The sequence below is a fragment of the Bos javanicus genome, chromosome 13 (assembly GCF_032452875.1).
Source record: "Bos javanicus breed banteng chromosome 13, ARS-OSU_banteng_1.0, whole genome shotgun sequence".
In the NCBI taxonomy this organism is placed as follows: Eukaryota; Metazoa; Chordata; class Mammalia; order Artiodactyla; family Bovidae; genus Bos; species Bos javanicus.
In genome coordinates, this window is record NC_083880.1 from 2,858,276 (window position 1) to 2,864,897 (window position 6,622).

Below are 6,622 nucleotides of genomic sequence, written 5' to 3' on the forward strand. Positions count from 1 at the left end.
TTATATATACATTGTGAAATGATTATCACAAGAAGTTGACATCTATCATCTCATATAAATACAATAATAAGAAAGGAAAACATTTTCTTCTTGTTATGAGAACTCTTATGATCTACTGTTAACAACTTTCCTATATAACATTCAGTTCAGTTCAGTTCAGTTTAGTCAGTCAGTTGTGTCCAACCCCATGAATTGCAGCATGCCAGGACTCCCTGTCCATCACCAACCCTTGGAGTTCACTCAGACTCACGTCCATTGAGTCAGTGATGCCATCCAGCCATCTCATCCTCTGTCGTCCCCTTCTCCTCCTGCTCCCAATCCCTCCCAGCATCAGAGTCTTTTCCAATGAGTCAACTCTTTGCATGAGGTGGCCAAAGTACGCGAGTTTCAGCTTTAGCATCATTCCTTCCAAAGAACACCCAGGACTGATCTCCTTCAGAATGGACTGGTTGGATCTCCTTGCAGTCCGAGGGACTCTCAAGAGTCTTCTCCAACACCACATTTCAAAGGGATCAATTCTTGGGCACTCAGCCTTCTTCACAGTCCAACTCTCACATCCATACATGACCACAGGAAAAACCATAGCCTTGACTAGATGGACCTTTGTTGGCAAAGTAATGTCTCTGCTTTTGAATATGCTATCTAGGTTGGTCATAACTTTCCTTCCAAGGAGTAAGTGTCTTTTAATTTCATGGCTGCAGTCACCATCTGTAGTGATTTTGGAGCCCCCCAAAATAAAGTCTGACACTGTTTCCACTGTTTCCCCATCTATTTACAGCAGTGTTAATGGAATATTACTCAGCCATTAAAAAGAATGCATTTGAATCAGTTCTAATGAGGTGGATGAAACTGGAGCCTATTATACAGAGTGAAGTAAGTCAGAAAGAAAAACACCAATACAGTATATTAATGCATATATGTGGAATTTATAAAGATGGTAATGATGACCCTATATGTGAGACAGCAAAAAAGACACAGATGTAAAGAATAGACTTTTGAACTCTGTGGGAGAAGGTGAGGGTAGGATGATTCGAGAGAATAGCATTGAAACATGTATATTACCATATATGAAATAGATCTCCAGTCCAGGTTTGATGCATGAGAAAGGGTGCTCAGGATGGGTACACTGGGATGACCCTGAGGGATGGAATGGGGAGGGAGGTGGGAGGGGGTTCAGGATGGGGGACACATGTATACCCATGACTGATTCATGTGAATGTATGGCAAAAACCACTACAATATTGTAAAATAATTAGCCTCCAATTAAAATAAATAAATTAATTTAAAAAACATCACAACAGTGTTAACTATATTCACATAAATTACATCCTTATAATAAACATATGCTTCTGCTTCATTGACTACATTAAAACCTTTGACTGTGTGGATCACAACAAACTTTGGAAAATTCTGAAAAAGATGACCACTTTCCTGCCTCCTGAGAAACCTGTATGCAGGTCAAGAAGCAACAGTTAGAACCAGACATGGAACAATGGGCTGTTTCCAAACTGGGAAAAGAGTACGTCAAGGCTGTATATTGTCACCCTACTTATTTAACTTATATGCAGAGTGCATCATGCAAATTGCTGGGCCAGATGAAGCTCAAGCTGAAATCAAGATTGCTGGGAGAAATATCTACAACCTCAGATATGCCAATGACACCACTCTAAAAGCAAAAGGAAGAGGAACTAAACAGCCTCTTGATGAAGATGACAGAGGAAAATGAAAAGGCTGGCTTAACAGTCAACATTCATAAAAACTAAGATCATGGGATCCAGTCCTACCACTTCATGGCAAATAGATGGGGAAAAAAATGGAAACAGTGAGAGACTTTATTTTGGGGGTGCTCCAAAATCACTGCAGAGGGAGATTGCAGCCATGAAATAAAAAGATGCTTTCTCTTTGAAAGAAAAGCTATGACAAATCTAGACAGCATATTAAAAAGCAGAGACATCACTTTGCCAACAGAAGTTCATATAGTCAAAGCTATGGTTTTTCCAGTAGTCATGTATGAATGTGAGAGTTAGACTGTTAAGAAGGCTGAGCATCAAAGAACTGATGCTTTTGAGCTGTGGTGCTGGAGAAGGCTCTTGAGAGTCCCTTGGACAATAAGGAGATCAAGCTAGTCAACCCTAGAGGAAATAAATCCTGAATATTCTTTGCAAGGACTGATGCTGAAGCTGAAACTCCAATATTTTTTCCACCTGATGAGAAGAGTCGACTATTGGAAAAGACCCTGATGCTGGAAAAGGTTAAAGGCAGGCAGAGAAGGATGAGATGGTTGGATGGCATCATGGAAGTGATGGACATGAGTTTGAGCAAACTCAGGAAGATAGCAAAAGACAGGGAAGTCTGTTGTGCTACAGTCCATGGGGTCGCAAAGAGTCAGACACAACTGAGCGATTAAACAGCAACAATATACTTATAATTGGAAGTTTGTATCTTTTGATCACTTTTCTCCAATTCCTTCTCCCCCCACCCCCCACACCACAACTCCCCTCTGCTAACCACAAATCTGATCTCTTCCCTCTATGGGTCTGGTGAGGGTTTTGTTTGTTTTTTTAGATTCCTCATTAAGTAAGATCATATAGTGCTAGTGTTTCTTTGTCTGACAGTTCTTTCTTATGCACCCTTTCTGATTCCCCCAAAGCTATGTTTCTTTTTCTCACAAAAACATATATCTACAGGGATAAATGCAAAGCCATCACACATATATTCACTGGCTTACCTTTTTTTTCTCTCACTCAGCAAATTGAACAGTTATTGGGTACAAATTACTGTGCTAGGAACTAGAAATTAAAACTGATTAGAAAAAAAAAAAAAGACCAAATCTGGCATTATAGGAGATACAGTGTAGATGAGACCAACTTTAATAAAAATCACCAGTGACATAAATGTAAAAATTATACTAGTGAAAAGTGAGCATGCAGTTATGTAGTTCTATGACAGCCTATAATAGATTTAGCCTAATAAGGCATGTTAGGGGAACTTTTCAAAGAAAGTGCCTCTGGACCTGAGATCTGAAGAAGAAGAGACAGTAACTACGAAAGGGGTTAGGTGAGGGGAAGATTGCAGAGAAGGATTTTTCTTATGGTTATTACAAACATAATCATTGTGCAATGGAACATGAAATTTGGAGGAATTAAATGATGACAGGCTTCATGGCTGGAATGTTGAAAGCAAGGGGAATTTGGTTTAAGTTGAGATCAGAGATGTAGGGGGTGGGAGAGAGTCCAGATTAAGCAAAATCTTGCAGGCTATGTTAAGAAGTGCTGGGTGTAATGTAAGATAGGTGGAACGCCCTCATCTTAGTCAGCTCAGATACTATAACAAAATCCCATAAACTTGTTTTATGCTAAAAACTAAATAAATTTATTTCTCACTGCTTTAGAGACTAGCAAGTCCAAAATGAAGGCAGATTCGGTGTCTGGTGAGATTCCAGTTTCTGGTAGAAAGAGACAGCCATCTTCTCATTGTGTCCTAAAATGGTGAAAGGGATGAGGGAGACATCTAGGGTCTCTTACAGAAGAGCACTAATTCCATTAGTGAGAGTTCCACCCTCATGACCTAATCACCTCCACCTCCCATCACACTGGGCATTAGGATTGGAGATAAGAATTTGGGTGGGGACACAGACATTCAGTCTATGGTAGCCATTGAAGAGTTTTAAGCAATACGTGGGATATTAAAAAAAAAAAAAAATCATACTTTGCTTTGAAAAGTTCACCTTTGGGTGCTGAATGAAAATGAATTGGAGCAAGACCAGAATGAATGCAGAAGGCCAGCTAGGACGCTGGGACAAGAGTCTGTGTGGGAAGTGAGGCAACCTGGTCTTGGGTTATGCAAAGAGAGATGCAGTGAAGTAATTTGAGAGATATTTAGGAGATAAACCTACAGAACTTGTTGGTCATCTCAATATAAAATGTGAGAAAGAGAAAATCATTAAAGATGATTTTTAGCTTTCTATTTTGGGGTATCTGGTAGATGGAGGTTTAACTGGATGTGGACTAGGTTTATAGATATGTAGTCAGTAGTGATGGATGCTATTTTTTCTCTTCTGCTGAAGAGATTTGATTTCACTCTCTCTGTTAGGCTCAATTCCACTGGAAACAAGGATCTGAATGCAAGTCCTTGCATTTGGGGTAAGGAAATGTGGAAAATGAGTAAGGAAGAGGGAAGGAAGAAAGGGAAGGAAAGCTATCCATTACCCATCCATGAACAGGTTACCACTGTGGGCAGCTGAGACTCATCCTGCTGGGGTCTTCTGGGATATGGGTAGAACATGCCTCTGAACTGCCTTGTCTGGGGATGAGGAATATAATTATATGTCAGATTCTATATATTATTGGTTGAAGGACCATTCCAGAGACATTAATGCATGGCCAATCTTACCTGTCCTGCGTTCTAGCTAATAATACTCAGGAAGCCAGAGGAAGCCTCAGGCTTTCTCAATAAGACAGCAGAGTGCATCTGAAAGGAGAATGCTGAAGGACTGTTAGTGGAGCATGGACAGTGTCTGTTGTCCTTGAGTTCCCTCCTTCAATATAACAGATTTCAGCATTTCTCCAAGTGCATTTATCCATCTTGTGCTTTTGTCTTTTTCAATTCCTGGCCCATTTCTCAGCTTTCTTTCACTGCTGCATTTTGAAGGCATCACAGATCCACAGATTTAAGTATGAAGCCATGCATGATTCTGTGAAAGTTGTGATGAAAAGCTAAAAAGATGAACTCATAGCCAGGCATACAAAATACAGGTTACAATGAGTAGTGCTATACATAATGTTGACTTAAATTGCCCAAATGTAGCTGTCAGTGCTTTGATTTTACACTGAAAAGAGAAAGCAAGTTGGGTGCCTTAAGAGCCTAAACCCAAAATCACTCTTTATTTTTATTAGTGACCTCTATGATGGAGTGCAGAGTACATTTTACAACATTTGCTGATATTACCAAGTTGGCAGCAACCACCAGCACTTTGGAAAGTGAAAGTATATCTAATAGACCATTGGACATAGACTTGATGTTCTGTAAATGCTTTGTGATTGATGGATTAGAATCTAGTACAATCTTTATAGACATTCCTCACAGATTTTGTCAAAGCTTTTCACTCTCTTGGGCTCTCATCCTCACCCACTTCTTTGAAGATGACATGATGTTCAACTTTATTAAGTTCAAAGTCATCTGATTTTGGCTCCCCCTACTTCCACTCTCTACACCAAAGGAACTTCTGGGTTAACCCGCCATCCTTTTTAAGTCTCATTCTTCTTCTAGTGTTCCTTCTTCCCCCTCTACCAATTGTTTTCTTCTATCCCCACCCTGCTCATTATGCTTTTTCTCTTCTTTCTCTTGGCTGGAAACCTGCTCAGTTGTACCTTAGGTTGAAAATCCCTCTGCTCCCCATCATGTTACTTTTCTGAGCCTCTAAGTGTGTCTTTGGAGAGAAATAACCTCCATCCACATCTCCACTTCCTCTTTGCCATTTATTTGTTAATTGTTCCAGCCTCCTCTGGTTTAAAATCTTTTACCCCCAGGCCACGGCACAGCTCCAGTCCCTTCACTGATGATGACTGAGGCTTATTGAGGGAGTGTCGGTCAGCACTTGGCAGTTTGCCTTCTTCCCACCCCAATGTTTCCTGCTATCTCCTTTACCTTCTTCCTTACGCTGGTTCAGAGCCTTTCATCTGGAGGTCTTTTTTCTAATTCATTTAGAGTTCCTTCCCCAGTCTTCTTTTGTCTTTGGCCCTTTCCCTTCTTTCCCTAAATTCTCTGCCTTGAGTTCTGCTCTGGTCAATTCGGCCATCACTCTGGATTCCCTCCAGTCTTGGCCCCCTGTGAATTCTTCCTCTCCCCAGGCTATCTCTCACTTTTATCTCTTAGTGCCACCCCTGTGCAACTTCCACTCTCTTGAAAATTTAACAACTTGCTGTTTCTCTAGCACATCTTGAACTTTGTTACCTCCATCCCTTTGCTGATGCAGGTTCTACCACCTCTGGTGTCTTTTTTGGCCCTTTCTCTAATACCCACATTCCCAATCCAGGCATTCGGGAAAACTCAACATCATAGTTACCTCTTCCATAAAATCGTTCCTGCTGTCATTCAGTCAGAGACATTTATCCCTCATACTACACTATGTAAACTCCCCCACAGTATTAATTATATTTCCCTGGTACAAATGATGTCTTTCCATACTCAGCTTGCTCTAGCCCCTTCAAGTGATCCCAGATCTACTGTACACACAAGGAGATGGGAAAATGCATCCCACATTTAGGGGCTTATTTCTGAAATCACAACAGAGCCACCCACCTCTCCCCCCACATTCCTGTTCTCCCACCTCCTGCTTTCTAATCCCCACTTGTTTCAGCATATGTGCTCCTGACACTCTACTCACTGCTGACCCTCTGCTTTCACAATCTAGTTGGACAAACTTCTCCACTATAAATTATTTGGTTATGATTTATATCACTTATAAAAATAATGGGCCAGACACTTCAAACCCCACCCCAGGACTGTCTAATAGTCTGGATTCCACTGCAGAGTAGCATCACCAGATGATCAAGAGACCAAAATTCCCTTGAAATCAAGTACCAAATCCTGTACATTTTTACTATATCCATTACAGTTAATA